Below are 20065 nucleotides of genomic sequence, written 5' to 3'. Positions count from 1 at the left end.
TGCAACACAAAACCTAGATTGGGCAGCTTAAACAACATGAGTTGACTTCTCACAGTTCCGGATTCTGGAAGTCCAAGATCAATGTGCCAGTAGATTCAGTTTCTAGTGAAGGAGGGCTCCCTTCCTGGCCTGCAGATGGCCACCTTCTCACTGTGTCCTCATGTGACCTTTCTTCTGAGCACATACTAGAAAAGTGGGGGAGACGGGGGGTGGGGGAGATCTCTGTCCCTTCTCGTAGGCCACTAATCCCATCATAAGGTCCACAACTACATGTTCTAATCTAACCCTATTAACCTCCCAAAGGTCCCATCTCCAAAATCCATCACACTGGGAGTTAGGGCTTTAACATGTGAATTTTGAGGGATATAGACATGCATTCCATACCAGGCACCCCCCACCTCCTAAAATTTTATGCTGGGATGAGTGCTCATTCATATCCTTCAGCCCTAGCCTGGCAAATGGTGATGAAAAAGTGTGCTGAATTATTATTTACTTTAAAAAATATATTTTAAAAGGAAAGCATTTTCTTTATTTTTGTTTTACAACTCAAACACAGGGATACATACATGTTACATAGATACATACACACACCACCAGTGAATAAATATGATTTCTTGGAAACAGCTGGAACAAAATCTAAGTCTTTAAGAAGACTTCAGGAAGTGAAAAATGTAAGGCTAATCTATTTTTCTGTCATTAGAACTATACTTATTCCATATGAGTGTTTGTTTCAAGGAAGGCAAATTCCTCAAAACTAACTGTGGCCAAACATATTTTATCTGCTAATTTATTTGCGATATGCTTTTTCTTTCTCTGTATGAAAACACTTACTTGGTTAATCATAAGTTCTGAATAATGCAAAAGAGGCTGTTCTTATTTAACAAATCATAGCTTTAGTTATTTCCTGAAGTTTCTAGACCACTGTTGATTTATTGTTTTGAATGTTTCCTTACTTGTAGTGGCCATCTGTTTCTGAGTGCCAGGAGTCATTCCTATATGTTTTGGCACAAATGCTTTCCTTTTCTGTGGCGGATGAGCCCTCTTCCACTTTCAGCTCACCTGCTTCCTGTGGGGCTAACTCCGCCTCCAGAGATAGGTTAAACCCAGGACCCAACCCTGGCCAGTCAACAAATTCTGTTCCCTGGATGGAGTGCTTTCTTGGGGGTCAGCATGTGACCCAAGAAAGCGCAATGAGAGTCAGCCATGGGCTTTTGATGGACCTATTGGAAAAAGGCGCTTCTTTTCCACTGAGGCTGCTGAGCCGGAAGTATGTCAGCCTGGAGCTGCTAGTGCCATCTTGGCCACTCCTGAGGAGAGACGGATAGAGAGAAATGCACACACAGAGGGAGAGAAGTCAAGGCATAGTGTGGAGCAGGGCCCTAATGGCATCTTGGAACACCTGGATCAAGCCATATCTGAAGCAGATATACCCCCAGATTTTTAGTTATGAGAATAGTAAATTCACTTTAAAAATTCTTGTTTAAATTTCTGTCACTTACCGCTAAGAATACTGACAAACTTTAATGTACAGAAATTTCAGAACTGGAGATGCGTGATTATATTGCAGAAGTGGCTTCTTAGTAATACCAGAGTTAGTCTGAAAGTTCATTAATTGATACCTTTCTCCAGACTCTTAGATGTCTCCTTATAAGTACCTGGATGACTACACTTGCACGAGGAATTGTAACTGCTGCGTACCTGTCTGTCTCTCCTCTTGGACTGCGATAAGCCCCTTTGGAGACTTGCTTTTGGGCTGAAGGACATTCATTTGGTGCTTCCTAAGGGTTAGGCTCCATCAGGTGCTTTATTCCATTATCTAATTGTCACAATAATCCTATAAAATATCTGTGCCTTTTTTCTCCTTTGTGTCCATGTGCCTGGCTTGTAGCTTGGTGTGTGTATGTGTCAGGGGCAGAATTTACTGCCTTTTAAAACATATTAAAGCTCAAAAGCAACTGAGTCAGTTCTTCAGATCAGAGGTGGATAAACTTTTCTCTAAAAGGCCAGACAGTGAAAATTTAAAGGCTTTGTAGGTCATAAGGTCTCTTTTACTGTTTTAATATGAAAACAGCCTTAGACAAATATAAACAAATAGGTGAGGCTATGTTCCAATAAAACTCTATTTATGGACATTAAAATTTGAGTTTCATACAGTTTTCCCGTGTCACGCAATATTGGTTCTCATTTTGATAACTTTCAACTATTTAAAAAGGCAAAACCATTCTTAGCTCTTGGCCTCTACAGAAACATGTGGACTGAATTTTGCCCATAGGTAGAAATTTGCATATTCTGTTTTAGAACTTAGACCAGCACTTTCCAATGGAAATGTAGCATGAGCTACACATGTAATTAAAATTTTTCTAGTATCCATAGTAAAAAAAAAAAAAAAAAGGAAAAAAGAAACAAGTGAAATTAATTTTAAATAATATATTTGACTACTTCCAATATAACCAAACTACCATTTCAACATGTATTCAATATAACAATTCATTAATGAATTCATTTATTTTTGTCCTGTTAGAAGTCTGGTGTGTATTTTACATTACAGCACATCTCCATTTATATGCTAAATTTTCATCAGAAATACTTGATCGATATTTAGATTTCATAAAATTTACAGTTGAAAAAATAGATTCACTTACACAAGTTGTTAGAAAACATCCTTGAGTTTTCTGGTAGTTCAAAATTTTTAATTTAAGTTAATTAACTTTAAAATTTAAGCATAAAAAATTTTGTTTCTCTATTTTAAGTGCTTGATAGTGCAACTGTATTGGACAGCACAGACTTAGAGCAACAAGAGATTATTCTTTTGCCAAGAAGAATATTTTCACTAGCATGGTTTAGAATTGCTAGTAAAATGGAGATTGTAGAAAGAAGATCGACAGTGTCAGCGTTTTAAGTGTTTTCTAGTTCTCTGCTGACAGTGTACCCCCTCTGGCCTGCACCTGGGGTGGACTACCCACCCCAGCTTTGGTTCACCCCAGGAAGCCCTCATGCCTGGAACCGAGTGACCAAGGGAGAGAAAAATATGCGACGTTGCCAAAGAGGCATCTAGTTGTGGGTCTCGTAGGGCCTGGCAAGGCTTGGTGAGGATTTCAGACTTTCTCTTAAGTGTGACGGGCAGTCATTGGAGGGCTTTGAACTGCTCTTGGAGAATAGGTTTTAAGGGGGAGGCACGCCTGAGGCTATTGCAGGTGTCAGGTGAAAGATGGAGGTGGGTGCAGGGCTGGGACGGAGGTGAAGCGAGTGGGGCATCTGGGATTCTAAATTGAAGGAGACATTCACCCCGGGGCCATGTGGTGTGCATTCCCTTATGTTTTGGCCCTGGTGGCTTGGGTAAGATGGATTCTGTATAGGAAGTGAGAGGAGTCACCAGAATTGGAATCTATTTTAAAGGAAGGACCCTCAGAAGCTACTGGCAAATTGGATATGAGAAAAATAGGGGAGTCAAGTCTGACTCAACATTTTTGATTTTCATTGTAAATCCGGCCGTCCCCCAGGGTAGCCTGCACTGCTCTTTCTGCTCCATTGTCAAGTTTCCCGGAGCCCAGAGTGCTCTTGAAAATAGGAGATTTCAATTAAACACATTTTGATATTGCAGAGATTGAGTTGTGCGCCCCAGTCTCCTTTATTGTGACAAAGATCACACTGTACATAAGGCTGGACTGTTTATGGTTCCACTTCGTTGTGAACCAACACAGGGCTGCTTTGTCCTTAATATCCTTTATAAGAAGTTTCAGGGTACCATTGCTACATAAACCTGTTTTCTCCCTTAAATACCAAGGCTGCTCTGACCCTTCACCCCATCAGACAGAGCATCAGCCCATGTCCCCTGCTTTCCAAACTTGTCGCTGCTTCTCCGGGTCTGTGGAGGGAATCCAGGCTTTTTCTTACCCACCTCCCCACCACCACCTCCACCCCTCTTAGATTCCATTTTACAACACACAAAGCAAGATAGCCTTTGTTAAAAAGTTTAATGTTCTTAATTAGTTGAATCGGTTGGGCTAATTAGAATACCAATTAGAACTGGCAGGGCTATTGTTAATTTGAAAGTGCTGTGGTCTAGTGTTAATCGCTATTAAACCTTATAGTTTGTGAAAGATAGAGAGAGAATGAATTCACAAAATAGTATTTTATACGTTAAAGGTCGGTGGTCAGAAGGAGTCTGCCTTTCAGAGACTGTTCCAGGGAGGCAAAACCCACAGAGAAGGGCAGTTGCTGAAGACCTGAGCCCTGCATGGGGCATAAGTCCCTCCCTTTTCAAACAATGTTAAAAGCCTGCAATGTATTTTACTAAAATTGCCAAAGTGTTTAATTCACCTAATGGACTAGTGATCTGGAATGATTCTTTAAAAAAAAAATCAGTTTAAGTTAGCGGAGCACAAAAAAGTTTCTGCTGGTACCAGAGCTGTGTGTCCCTTTTGGGTTGTAACTTCCTAAATATAAGGAGCAACGCTCACAATTAAACCTCTTTTGTTTCTGGTCACTGTCTGAGTAGGAAATTGGAAACACAAAAACAAAAAATCAAAGTCTTAGCACAAAAGAAATGCCATGTTTGGAGTGGAGTCGTGCATGAGTCTGTATTTTCATGTCTCATTTGGAGAAGACTAAATGGATAAGCAAGTCCTAATTTATGTTTTCCGACAAGTATAAAAATCACTCCTCATTTTCTGAGCGAGCAAATATGGAATGGACAATTATAGCTATTCCTCCCGTACATTTTCTGAGATACGACTTTATTTTCCCTCTATTCCAGTGATAAAGACAGAAGGTATTGCCATCCATTATCGTTGCTAGTATCCTCTCAATATATCTGTGATAACATTTCCAGAAAATAAACCATGCAGTTTATAGAAACAAATATAAAGATATATTTCATCATATGTATTATGGCACTGTTAGGAAACAAGGAATCTTTTTAAATGGCAGATTGCTCTACAAAGGAGATAAAAATGTTCAACTCAATTGCTACCTCAAATCTTGGAGGTAAGTAGAGAAAGAATTTAAAACAGACAGACCAACCAATAAATAAGTGACTGAGTGACTCACAGTGTATAAAAATTTGTATGGAAAGAAGAAGTTTATAACCAAGAATTTGCTCTGTTTCTTAGGATCCATGGTGACATCTGTATAGATGTTATGAAGCAACATGTAAGTTAAGTTCCAGGTGGTCTTATTAATACCCATTTCTCCTTGAACAAGTGCCCCCCTGTTATAGCCTGCCCTGGGGGTAGGAGAGTACCTTGTTGAAAAAGACCTGATTGGGATCTACCAGGAAAGACTGTACAACTGACAGCAAAACAAACACTCAAAATTATAGCTGATAGCCGATCAAAACAGACTTGTTTCCTTTCATTGCGGATTCAAATATCACATTAAGCCTTTGGCTCACCACTAAGTGTTTTACTTTTTTTGTTGTTGTTGTTATGGAAGTATAGTCAGTTTACAGTGTTGTATCAATTTCTGGTGTACAGCATAATATTTCAGTCATTGATATACATACATATATTCGTTTTCATATTCTTTCCAAGACATGGAAACAACCTAAATGTCCATCAACAGACGACTGGATAAAGGAGCTGTGATCTATTTATACATTTGTTTTTAATCCTACTCATCAGCTCCAATTCTTGAGGACTACTGGTCATATGTTAGCGCTAGGTTATGGTTAAAAATAACATTCAAGCTACTTGTCTAAGTTTTATTTTTAACCTTTATGTGAAAAGTAAGTACTTTTTTCTTTGTAAAATTCCAAACAGTTAAGCACCAGAGATTTTTCTTTAAGCCCTGAGAGAGGAGAAAAACCAAGACAAATGAAGTGCTAACCTCAAGTAAAAGTTTAAACAGGGGACTCTACTGATCCATTGGTCATTTTTATTTTCTTTCATTTTATTTCACTACATTTCGAGTTACTTATTTCCTTGCATATGTTTTGGAACTGCTTTTTTACCTTGTAGGCAAATCGCTTGATGGGTGTATTCTATAGTCAAACCGTAAGTAAATCCATGCAGTGATTTAATGAGCATTTATTTATTCCTTACTTATGTACCAGGTAGTGTGTCAGGCTGTGGGAAACAAAGATGCAAATATAAGATAACTATGTCAAAAAAGTGACCAGTCTAAGAAGTGAGGCGAAGGTCTGAAGAAGTGGTTGTAATACTTTCTGGCAAGCAGTGTGTCAGGGTCAAGGACAAGGTGCTTTGGAGGACAAAAGGTGGAGCAAGGAACGTGCTCTGTGGGCAGAGTTGAGGAGGTGAGGTCTGAGAGAGCTTTGAAGGACAGGTAGGACCACTGTGGGATTGCTGTACCCTGGAATGTGCAAGGCGGAGGCCCTTGCTTAGGGTTTGATGGTTGGGGGAGGCACCTGATGTTATTTGAACCTGGAAAATATAATACAAAAGAAAGAGATGGGCCGAATAAAGGTACAACTCTGATGTAATATGCATGTATATCTCCTCTCTAGAATCTCTCCAGCTCCCCAGGACAGGAGTTGACCCACAATCACTAATTGTGTAGTTTAGAAAGTTGTCTAATCAATCAACAAATATACTAACTAGTATATATAAAATAGATAAACAACACGTTCATACTGTACAGCACAGGGAACTATATTCAATATCTTGTAGTAACTTATGGTGGAAAAGAATATGAAAACAAATATATGTATGTTCATGTATGACTAAAACATTGTGCTGTACGCCAGAAATTGACACATTGTAAACTGACTATACTTCAATAAAAATATATATACAAAAATTGTTTTGAAAATCTGAGAATCAAAAATAAATAAATAAACGAATGAGTGAACGAATGAATGAATAAATAAATAAAGCTCAGTGGTAATTTTTCATCTACAAAGAATCTATAGGATTGAGCTAATGTGACATATTTTCAGAAAGTTCTTTTAGCATCTGTAAAAGATATACAAACACCAAGGAAAATATATACAATTTATTTCATTTTTAGAAAGAATGTTAAGAAAACAAATGAAATAATTTTTATTTCCCTTTTGGTTTGACTTGAGGCTAAATGTATCCCTTATTACTAAAGAGAGCATTCATACCAAGTCAGGCTGTCTCTCCTATTGCAACGTTCATGCTTAACCTTGGAAATAGATTTAGTGAAGTCCCATCACGATACTATTTCTCATTCACCCTGATTCCCCAACTTCCCTGGAAATTTTTGAGCAAATCCCTCATTTTACTGTGGGTGCTTAATGTCTGTTATTCGAAGTCTGTGTGTCTCATGTCTGTGTGTATGTTTACAGTTTATTTGCCCCATGTCATTCTGCAGAAATAGATTCAGTCAACTAGATAGGAGAGCTCTGAGCTCAGCTATCAGCTGGAGAAACAAAGAGATGGCAATCAGAACCCCCTGAAGGGAAGGTAGTCTCCTCCCGCAGTCCCCTGAGGGGCCTCATCAGCACTAGAGAACTGTTTTGACAGAATCACTGAATTGGGTGCAGGAGTCAAATTCCTGGGACATCAAACCAGGACAGATTTTCTGCTCTCCCACAAACAACAGGGACCTCCCTGCCTTTCGGGAATAGGAGGAGCCTGGTCTGAGGAGCACGTTGACTTCCAGGGTTGGTTGGAATAAGTTGCTGTAGGCAAAAGGGCAAGGAACATTGAGTAGCAGAAATGGAAGCAAATAATTTACTATTTTTTTTTAATTGCGAACCCTGATGTCTGGCCCCAGATATTTGAGCATATTCTCTATTCTTCTAACAAAAGAAACACACATGCTTATTCCACCCTTTTCCGCCTCATCTGGCAGCCGCTTTCTGGTCCAGCAGACACTAACATCTAATGAGTCAAACTTCTCATTTTCAGACTAATCAGTCGGCTGCACTAATTGCAAATGCAAATATGCAAATTTATATTAATTAATTACTCTGCTAATTAGTTCTGCGATCTTTTTTGGGTAATAAATCATTGTGCAGTGGAAGGGAAACAAGTCCTGTCCCATTTCACTCCACATAAAAATTTAATGTACTCATGGAAGAAAATATATATATTAAAAAAAAAAAAAAGACACCCTGAGTTGATCACTGCACTTCCATTGACAAGTCCCCTTCAGAAAGGTGCGATTGTGAGAGGGCTTGCACATCTTCAGCAAATGCCATCACTAAGGTGCCTGTTAGCAATTTAATTATCACATTATGAGCTTCAGAAAAAGCCACTTTGCTGTGCTGCAGGCTGTGACACGGAGCTCGGCGGTTCACCCACTTTGCAGCAAAACACTTATAAATAAAATGAGAATATAGAGAGGGAATCACATTTCTATGCTGAAACCCAATAGCTTGGGATCCAACACTTTGCAGGTTTTTGTTGTTCTTGTTGTTTTAAGCCAAAGTTAGCATCTTGCTTTCCATGGCCTTGAATGAAAAGTTTCATCCTTCAGGTTTAGAGACACAATGAAGGACTGCATCATGGGGAAGAGGGTTTGGAACAAGACGAGGAGGAGTCTAGGAGGGGAAACTATCTTCCACAGTGTCTAGGAGGGATGTTGCGCACACGCAGACTTACTTATTTAGTAAATTCTGCTGGTGACCTACTGTGTTCCCAGCTACACGTTGTGGTGGATAGAGTGACACATAAGTGACGTATGGGAAATAGTCCCTCCCAATTGGACAGTGAGTCCTTTGAGAATAAGAGGCTGTGTCTGATTTATCTCCCTGTTCTTTGCTCAGATAGAATATTCAGTAAGTATTAATGATTGAATGATTGAATGAATGAATGGCTGCAGACTTCAGGGGCCTCAGGTCTATTTAAGGTGACAATAACTTTTACTCATGTACCAGTCTTGCCTTTATTATTGGGTAGGTACCAAGTGATACCACTGAGTAGGAGATAAGAGGAGGGAGCCATGGTGGTTAAGCTTTAAATCCTCATGTGCTTAATGTCCCTTCATTTCCTCCTCCTTCTCAACAAAAAATTTCTGTTTTCATTCCCCACGCTCTTTCCTCTCTGTTGTGCCTTCTCCATGTGGGACTTGATGACTGAGCAACAAAAAAGGAAACTGCTATCCATACAGCTGGGCAACTAGCATTCAAGCCCTGGCTCACCCGTGACTGGCTTTGTACTCTTGGGCAAACCGTTTAACCTCATGGAGCCAGTTTCTTCATCTGTGAAAACAGGCGTGGTGGGCTTCTCGTCAGCACTGTGCTGGATACTAGGGCTTTGCTGTCAGGCAGCTCAGCACCTTGTCCTCACCCTACCCCAACTTGCTCTCTCTGTGACTTTACTTTTAATTATTCATAAAATTATTCACTTTTGAATTTTTTTGAAAAATTGGAATGTAGGACACATGTATATGGTACAAAATTCAAAAGGTACACAAGATAGTCAATGAAAAGTTAATCCCCTTTCTTGACCCCTAGCCTCTCTGTCCCCTCCCCAGTGGCAACAACTAATTCCTGTGTGTCCCTCCAGCGATAGTCACTGTATTTGTGTGTGTGTGTGCTTCCCCACACACAGATGATTGATTGCATACCACGATGCTCTTCTGCATCTTATTTTTAACCTATTGGTGCATATAAGCTACCTCATACTTTTTAAAGTCTGCATGTTTTCCATTGTGTGAGAGTACGATAGTGTACTTGTATTAGCCATCAATGGATGGACATTTCAGTTGTTTCCAATTATCAGCTACTACAAATAAGGCTGCAGTTAATATCCTGGTACATGTAACACGTTGCCGGTGAGGAGGTAGAGCTGTAGAACGATACCTAAAAATAGAATTGCTGGATGAAAGGACACATACTTTTAAATTTGGAAACATCACTAAACCCTCCTCAGTGGATGCCCCAGTTTACACTCCTACTGTGACTTCTCCTTCCCAACATACCTGCTTAGGCAGATTCTTGAAATCTCAGTTCCTCAGTTTTCTCGTCTATAAAGTCGAGTCTCCCTTTCTGAAATGACGCTGTGAGAAGTAACAGATCATTAATGGAAAGTCCTTCGTGTTATTTGTTATTCTTATTCTCAGCACCAACATTGTTATTTTCATTTTCACCACCTCATGGCTTTGTTTTGAGGGTAAAAGGAGACCGCAGTTGTCAAAGGATGGAGTATAGGGTTATGCCAGTGTTAGTCATTGGTAAGAACCCATTTTTGCTTTTTCTACTCTGTTTTCTCAGGAGGTTTTGGAGCCATGTTGGTCTCCCATGCTAAGCTTTCACATTGTTTCAGTTCATAGCAATATATTGCAAGTGCTTTTGAAGGTTTCCTAAAGCTTCAGAAATTTCTGTATATGTAATGCATTTAACAAAAACAAGACTAGGTATTAACTTCATTGCCTCAAATTAGTCATGTGCCCAAGAAATAGAGTAGGAAAAAGAAAGAAGCCTGAATAATGGGAGATGGCAGTACAAACCAAGGAACTAAATGAGGGAGGCAGGAAGTGGGGAAGAGAACCAGGGATGGGAAAAGGGGACAGGAAGGAGCCAGGGTAGATGACCAGTTGGAATGCAGGGCACAAAAGGAGAAAGTGTAACCAAGACCCAGGACCAGGAGAACTGCCAGCAGAGGAGATGGCTGAATAGACAAGACAAGCATTTGATTATCCCAGAGCACACACAAATCCTCACTGCCTTCCTAGATTATACTGCCATTGTTTGCAGAGCAACAGGCCTCCATCCTGTCTCTTCATTCCACAACACACACAAGTTGATTCCAGGGCTCCGGTTTATCATCTCTTCTCTTCTTAAACTTTCCTTCCTGGGTTCAATCTCCTCCCCAAGTTTTTAACTGCCACTAGTAGGTGACTATCTGGCTGAGCACCTTAGTGCCATGTTTTCAGTCACGGACAGAGCACTTAAAAGCCATTCTTAAATGATCTGTGTTCATTTCCAGCACAGCTTACCTGAAACTAATCTCATCCTCTCTGAAGTGCCTTTTCCTTCTTACTGTATTTCAAAATATATTAGTAAACTATAAATAACTGATTTCTTCATCTATACCCTGTTAGCAAGGACAGTGTTGCCCAGTAGTCTGTACACAATAACTATTTGTTTATCAACTAGTGGATCCAATATGTTTCCCAAGCTTGTAATGGACCCCATTTCCCCCTAGCATAGCTCATTTTTCTGATTTTCTATTTTGAAATGAACACAATTTAGAGAATATTTTCTCAAAGATGAAATGACCTTTTGAACGTTCCATGGCTCATTCTGGAGCATTAACAATTCTTCAGCAGAATCCTTCAACCTGCTGATCTCAGAAGAGCCTTGGGAACGGCCAGTGAGACACTTAACAGGTGAATTTATGTGTATGGGAGAATCCATACCCTTCCACTCTGAAGGGCATATGACCATGCTGTAGGGGTCCAAAGGAAAGAGCTGGGCTAATTATTTAACGTGAGATCCCAAGCACACTATCTTAGATCATAATTAGACTGATGAAAGTGAACAGTGGTGCAGATTTTAAAGATATGAAAGAGTATGGCTCAAATCTGGAGAAATAAATTTTTAAAATACCATATGAGAGAAAACAAATAAATGCTTTGTGAAGGTGAAGTGAAAGAAAATATGTTCTTGAAATAAATAAATTAAAACTCTATGCTGTATACTAGATGTGTTTTGAATCTGAGTCATTGTTTTCTAGAAAAAAGGTATTTTTTCAATAGATAATTTTTCATAACCCATGTTTTAGGTAAGAAATTACTGAGTTTTGTTTTTGTTCTCACATTTTTTTGACAATCAACTGTATTTAAAGAATGATGCTAATGAGTTGAAGTTGAAAATTTTGTATCCCAAAATGACCAAGTGGCTTATTGTAAGGACTTTGTGTTCTGTGCGCTCACACTATCGCCACCTCTTCTGAAAACATGTGCCACTGCATATGAGAAGAAATGGGTTAGGTTTCCGGGAAAAGCAATTTAAAATCCTTACCCTTTTAAAATATACTATTTTATATTCATAGTTTAGCATAAAGAAAAATAAAAATCACCCTTAATCCTACAATCCAGAGATGACTGCTATAAATATTTAGGGTTACACCCTTCCAGACTTTTATCTGTAGCTACATCTGGAACTGCCAGTGTCCGTATACGTTCATAGTTCTCTACAGATAGAGCTCTGATATTCCTTGGGTAGGCACTGATGCTGCAGCTGGACCAGTTGTTTAAGGCTTGTTCTGATTGGTCAGAATCAATGCTGAATAGGTTGATAAATAATATGAGTGTCACCTGGTATCTGTTTAACAGAAGTGGACTTAACCTCTTCATACTGGGGGGTGTGTGTGTGTGTGTGTGTGTGTGTGTGCACATGCGCACATATGCATATTTGACCCTTACTGGTGTCAGTTTTTCAAAATGCGTGACATCATTTTTATGACTGCAGAGTGTTGAGTTGTAGGCGTGGATATTTCACAATTTATTCAACTAGTCCCATGTTGTGGGCTATTTTGAATTGTTTTCAATTTGATCTTTTTTTATATTTATATGTCATCCTATTTTGTTGTTGGTTTTCCCTTTTCCTTTGTTATCTTTGTTGCTTACACTTCTTTCCACTAGTGGTTTGAGATTGCTACACTTACTGTTCTCAAATAGTCATTATCTTTTTATTGAAAATATTTGAATCAGTCTTTATCAGCATTAGGATTTAATCAGTTTCTGCTAATTTCCCTACCTCCGCTTTCCTGTGAGAATAGATATTTCTGCTTTTATTATCTCCTCCCATCTCCTATTCTCAGTTGATGTTTAAGTAATTGGGATTTATAGATTCATTTCTTGAGATACAATTTGTATCTTTTCTTTCAAAAATCATGTTTGACATCTGCATTGTTTATAATCATATTAGCAACTGTTCAGCTATTAACTGAACTCTACTGCTTTCATTGCCATTTCTTTTAAACAACATTTTACATATATTTAAATTCTTTATTTTGATAGCTTTCTCAAAGAACTGAAATACTTTTCTTGAGGACATTTGTCAGAAAAAGTATATGTGTGATAAACATATTTAACCCTTGTATATCAGGAAAAATCTTTCTCTTGTCTTCAAACATAAACGGCATACTTTAAGTTATTCTTAAAATTTCTTTACGTATTTCTCCCAATTTATTTTCTGGCTTTGAGTTCTAATCTGATTTTTTTTCTTATTGGATTATCTTTTTTTTTTTAAATACTCATGCCTAACTCCATATTTTTTTTTTTTTTGTCTTTCAAATACAAACTAGAGTTTGTGTGTATGTGTGTGAGAGAGAGAGAGAGAGCCTTTCTTTGTTATCTTGTGTACTGGACACATGAACTCCAGATTTATCTAGCATTTTTTCATCACAGGAATCTTTCTGTTTTTTCCCATCTATTTCAGTGTCTCCTGCATATTCTCCCATCGTCCTCATACGACAGCTGTGGATCAATCATCTCTGTCCTTTACCTTTCCACTTAGACTGCTTGTTCTGTATTTAGCCTCTTATACTGAGTTCTGGGAGAAGCTCTGAAGCTGGTCTTCCCATTCACAGATACCTTGTTCTGCACTCTCTCTTCTGCTACTCACCACTTTACTAGCACTTTTACACTTGAAAATCCTAGTTTTCATCTGAAAACATTCTCTCCTAGAAGCAGATCTTTTTTTCTTTGCAGAGATGCAACTCTGAAATATACTGAATTTACAACAGCATGTATTGTCATATATACTTAATACACAACTTCGAATATACAGTTTTTAAAAGTTCCTTGTCATAAACCTGTATCATTTGGGGAATTTGACTCTACTGCTTCTCTTGGCCAAATCAATCTTTTCATATGTCTGATGAATCTTCACCTTTGGGACTAGGAACTGAGATAGATGTTTGTTTATTTTAAGTATTATGATGGCTTCATTGGCAGTTTTATAGATCCCTGTTCACATGTATTTTAGTTCCAGACAAAAAAGAAATAAAAACGGCATATATTTTCTGCACTTTTATTTTGGCAGGTGAAGGCTCCAGATACTTGAGAAGAGAGGGTAGGAAGTATAGCCAGAAGCAACTGCGTCGTGAACACATGGCTTTCTTCTCTGTGTCACTTAGTACCTGGCCTGCCATGTGCAGCTTAGGCAGCACGATGACACCCATTGTCAGTCTCATGGCCGGGGCTGTCTGAGTCACGCACTCCTGCCTAGAGATCCTGGCTAGTCCATATTGGAGGCAGGAGACAGCACCCTAGGCCATCATGGTTTCTGTTGGTGTCATTTACGGCAACTCCAGACTGGCTTAGCTCTCCAGCTGGCCAAGAGCAAGCGAAGACAAAGACCCGTAGCCCATAAGCTGCATCATTTATAAAATTGAGATTTGCTCCCATGGCCCACCCTTTCCTGCAGCCCCTACTCTTGTCAATCTGGGGGTGTTTGTGAGGCTCTGCTAATGATTCACCTTCTTTGTAGGAAAGTACATCCTTTTTCAGCCGTAAATGGCAGCCTGGGTATCCCATTCCTCAGTCTGGCCCGGGGCTGCATTGTGTCTGGCATGTATTCTGGGACATTCCTGGCCTGCAGCTGACAGGGCCTCACCTATTTTAATTTTCAGGGAATTTGCATAGTTGGGGCTTAGTTAATCAAAATTATTAACCTGCTGTAAAGGACATTGAGAGCTATGATAAATTCCACCCAACCACCTTGCTGGCCTATAGGATGCAGGAATATCTGAACGAACAACTCAGTAACCACTGTGACCCATCACCTCCAAGACGTGGCCCACTCACCTACATATAGATATTCAGGCTTTGAATTTTCTTCTTGATGTTTGGCATCATAAAGATACAGATACCACCCATGGATCCCGAAGATCAAAGAACATTCCCCCCCAAGTCTGAAGATCTTTCAGGCACAGGGACATTTTAATGTGGTTGAGTTGATCCAGACCCCTGGGACTCTCTCCTGTGTGTTTGTAGAAGACCTGAAATAACAGCTTGTTTACAATTTCCTTTCAAGTTGCTTTGTTCTTACTCTCACCTCCCTTTTTAAGGCACAAGCTGAGCTCAGAAGTTAAGCACACTAGAATATTTATTTAAATGCAATTGCATTCCTGTTTTTTTCTGGGTAGATGAGCTCAACATGTCACTAGACTCTCAGATTTTATTCACATTATGGTGGTGGCCCAGTCTGCAGGGGCCCAGCCTAGGAGGGCATTGTCCCTGTTGTTCGCAAGTGGTTTCCTCCACAAACCTTTTAACTCCACAAGTTTGCAACCATTAATTCTTAAGGGTTTTGACAAATCTCCCCAGTTAAATATTAAATAATAAATATGGTCCTGATGGTAACAGAGCTTTGTGAAGTCTGTTTGAGGTGTCCTTTAAAATATTAAATTCAAATAAATGATTGAATCAGAACAAAGGATATATCTTAAGACAAATTCAGCCAAGTCTCTTTAACCTTTGAGCGTTCAACATAGATTAGAAAGCTAGGGCAGCACGTGCTTTCATAGCAAATTGAAATGGGATTTTTGAAGCAGGCCTTGCAAATACAGGTAATGCACACCTAGGTTTGATCTGGCTTTGCCATTTTGGGGGAGAGATTTTGCTGCCTATTGTTTGAAAAGAATGTGATTTTTTTTCCCCTTTAAACACTTACATTCAAAGAAGCAAATCCTTGAAAACGCTTGCTTTGGGTGCTATGTTTATTCCTTGTCGGTGTCTTCCATATGAAATCTGTTCTGCTTATAATATCTACCACAGTTGGAGCCCTGGAAAAAATCTGTTTCTTATCTGCCCTTTGCACTTAGCTTATTTTGTTTTACACTTCCCCCACGTTATCTGTCTGTAATCAAACTTGCTTATAAGCAGGCAGTCTTCAGGGAGGAAGACTTGGGGAGACTGATCTGCATTTAGGGGGATCCTGGACTCCTGACACTTGGGCTGTACATTACATAAGGAGCAGGTAAAGGAGAAGAGGGTGGCTGCACCAGCTGGGTTGCAAAGACCAGTAAAGCCAAATTCCGCCTCCTCCTTTCTCCCTCATCCTGTGCCAGGCTGGTCCGGCACCATTATCTCTATTCTTGGGTTTGTCCTCTGCCACTGGGTCTCCACCTGCTCCATCTGCTTAGTTTCCACTGAGCAACCCCTGATAGCTCTTGATGGAATTCTCCCAGATCAGTGATTCCATATACCCAAGCTTCCCAGAGTAGAGTGTGACATGGTTGGCACAGGGCACACCCAATTAAAAAACCTTGTTATGATAGGATATGGAGCAGTCTGGATGGCTTCATGGGGGCTGAAGTGTGTGCTCATGTCAAGGACAGACACCCACCAAGCATCTCTGGAATGAACACCTGTAGGCTGCAAGGGCTTCTGAAAAAAGCAGGAATGAGACTCCCGCTTCTCACATTTGCTGCAGTGTAGGGGGCCCGTGGGCATCTGTGCCCAGCCTGATGAGAGGATGCTCCAACACGAGGAAGGCTGCATGCTTGACTAAAGCCTGATAATCTGACCCCCATTTTGATGTAGACCTTATCTCCTGCCCTCCCCCCTCACTGATGCTCCCTCTGGGGGCAAGGGTTTCCCTCACTTCAGAAATAGATGAATAAAGTACAGGAAAAGTTAGAAATGATCCACCCCAGAAAAGGGAGGTTTAAGATCCAGAGAAAGAAACCTCCTTTGGAAACCTGGAAATAAGATGCTCATCTTTCCTCTAGAGGAAACAGAAATACCATCTTTGGGGCAGCTCCCATGGTTGTGGAACCACCCTTGATGGTCTGAAGCCTGTGTGAGACTTGCTAGGCTGAACTTCTAGGAATCCGGGTGCAGGCTTGGACCTCACACCTTTTTTCTGAAAGGTGTCAGACTGTTTCAAGGCACTGCCTGTATGTCCATCCTGTTCACACCACTAGGGGTCGTCATTGGTTTGCTCAGGACAGAGCAAAAGCCAGCTTTTGAGATAGAAACTACCAGAAAGAAGCTTTGATTTGAATTCTTTGTTGGTTTCAGGCTGTGTGGTCTCAGGCAACTTTCTCAGAGCCTCTGAGTTCTTATTTTTATAATGAGAAGAAGGAGTTAAGAGATTACATTTTTTGAGGACCTACTGTGTGCCAGACATTGCTTTTGTTTTCGTTGGAATTCCTCCAAAAACAAAGTCTGAGGTAAGGACTTGGGTACAGAGCTTATCTGGGAAGTGTGGGTCACAGAAAGCAGGAGTGAGGGGAGCATAGGGTGACAGGAACAAGGAAGAGCCAATAGAAGGATGTGTCCTGGCGGGGTTGCTGAGGACAGGGTCTTGATTCTAGCAAGACCTCCTCAGAAGTGTACAGAGTGTGTTCGTAGAGTGTCTAGAGGTGTCTGGAAGGACAGGAGGCTGAATCATTTATCCACTGGCTCCCATCCCTTGTGGGCTGAGGGTTGCCTCTGAGGGTGATGCACTTTTCCACAGAGTGGAGAAGGCTCTGGGACAGAAGGTGGGTGAATCTGAAATCAGGTGAGCTTCCCCTGAAATCAGACGCAAGCCAAAGGATGTGATGCAGGTACCTGAGCTATGGTGTCCAATGCTCTATGGCCTGCCAATCCATTGATATGTATGCAAGGATCTAATATCTATGATGCACAATGTCATATATTATATATGTGATACGTATGTATCATTATTATGATGTACATTATATATTATCGTTATTATCATTGTGCCTGATGCAGGAGAGGGCTTGTCCACTAACAGAGAGCAGCTCCCTCCTCTGGGGACCACTGTGCTTTGGAGGAGGAGAGACTGTGATAAAGAAAGGGTCCACCCCCCAATGATTCCTATGGCTGTGATTCAGCAAGTCCTGTAGCTGCAGAGACCGTCCCCCTTGGACACTTGTTAGATGAATGAATGTAGCCATGGGATTTCTCTTTGCTTACCCATGTAGGTGCAGTTTCCTGGATATTTTTGAGAGGCTGAAAACCTTCACTGTCATGTTAAACTGCCACAGAATGCAATGGGCACTACATTTGCGTGCATGTGTGTAAAAGCTTTTTAATGGAATTGTTAGTACATTCCACACAAAGTAATACTTTTCCAAACCTAAATAAATAAACCTGTGTTAAATAAATAGTAACTTGTGAACATACCTGTCAAAAATTTTAAAAAGTTTTTTTCCAGTGGAATATGTTGTGGTCCACCAGCAGAGCAAAGTTTTAAATTGGTGGCTGGAGCAAAGACATAGCCTCACTGTAGTGAATAATGACTGATATGCTTCTTCATTAGGGCCTGACTCCACCTAGACAGCACACACTTACAGTTCCACTTAGGATTATCTATACCCCAATTTATCTGAGATGAACTGCTTCAAATTCTTAGTGAAATTTTCCAGAGAGTTTGCCAACATCTCATCATCTTAGCATGTTTAGCTTACTTCCTTTGGAGGTTGCAAACAGCAAGAGGTATTTTTAGTGAAAATATTCACATGCTCTAAGCCCAGATGTGCTCTGTGCCCACCTTTGTGTCATCAGAGCCTCTGTCTTAGTTCAAGCCACTCTCAGCTGTCAAATTTTTGTAACCTTCCCTGTACTAGTGTCTGCCTCTTGGCTTCTGGTCTCGTCCCTGCTCCAGTCCAAACTCCTGCCCCAAAACAGATCCCTGCAAATTGCAGAACTGATTGTATGTGTCACCTTTCTATTTAAAATCTTTCAGTAGCTCCATATTTTTCAAAATAAAATGAAAACTTAGACCTGACCTAATTGTGCCCCAACTGTCTTTTCAGCCCACTCCAGTCCCCACGTATTTCTGTGGTTCCAACCAGACTCCAAGGGCTGCAGCAATGCACCCCACGTCTGTGTCTTGGCTGGAAGGGCTCCCCCTGCCTTTGCCTGCCTCACCATCTCTGCCTGGTCCTCCCTCTATATTCACCTCTGCTCAATGAATTTGAACATGCTGGACTCATCCACAGATAAAACAAAGAAGCCTGCTTCTTTCTAAAAGGTGATTGGGTCAAACTCTAGCATGGCACAGAGAGTTGGGTGAAAGTTCTAGGCACAGGTGAGGAAAGGAAGTGATATAAATTCCCAGCTCTTCCTAAACCAGGTCTTCACCATGTGTTTTAGCTATTTTATTTAAACTGAATTCCGACAGTACCAGACCTCTGCACATTTACATATCTAAAACTTGGAAGTTTAAGCAAGTGCTGTGCAAGTGATTCTTGGGTTTTTCACCATTTTAGACTGTCTGATACCCTTTGTTATAGAGAATGGGACTTTATTGGCTATCTGTAACAAATATGTCTATGGTCTACTAACAGATACTGACTCCTTAAGATTCAGTACAGTAAGTTTGGACATATTTTTCAAGATACAGAGGAAAATGGGCCTGATTTTTGTCGAATAAGGTATCCTAAAGCTGAGCTCTTATAATTCCATAGGTATAAAAATCAGTAGACCTACAATTTAATTTGCCATTAAAAAAAGTGCCTTTTCCCACCAAAGCAGTAAAATTATCCTAGTTCATCCCAAGTTTAAATAGAAGTAGAGATACTGAATTGCTTATTATATTTGCCTCATGTAAGAAATTGAAAATTAAAAAAAAATTATTGTATTTATACTACCAGCTGCAGGTCTAATTTATATTGTGGTGGCTTAAAACAGAAGATTTTGGATTAAGGTATATTGTTACTTAAGTCACTTTTCAGAGGTGTAGCAGACCCATGTGGAAGTGGCCTTCATTTAGCGAGCACGTATGAACTGTCTCCTCTTCCTCAGGGCACTGTAATACCTAAAACATACTGACTCGTTCATTCACAAATTCATTCATTCAATCCGATTTCAAAATATTTATTGGTCTTTTTTTTTTTTTTTTTTTTTTTGGCCAGACATGCTGTGACATGAACACTCTTCTCAGAGTCCATATGATTAGCTGATTATCTACCCTCCATGGGGAGAGCTGACTTCAGACTGTCCCTGATGCCCTAGGCACCAGGTAGGTACTAGGCAGAAGTAGTTTATATAGATAATGTTTAGAATAGGACTACCCAGCAGGGCCAAGTCTGGGGCAAGGCATTCACCTCAGGCTCAATTTTAAGAGATGCATTATCATCTGGGATGAACAAAATACCAAAAAATTTTTTTTTAATTTTGCACTAAAATATTTATCTTGATTACTGTGGGGTTGTTTTTTTTTTTTTTT

This window comes from Camelus bactrianus, chromosome 7 (genome assembly GCF_048773025.1).
Source record: "Camelus bactrianus isolate YW-2024 breed Bactrian camel chromosome 7, ASM4877302v1, whole genome shotgun sequence".
NCBI lineage: Eukaryota > Metazoa > Chordata > Mammalia > Artiodactyla > Camelidae > Camelus > Camelus bactrianus.
Note: the sequence above shows the minus strand (reverse complement) of the source record.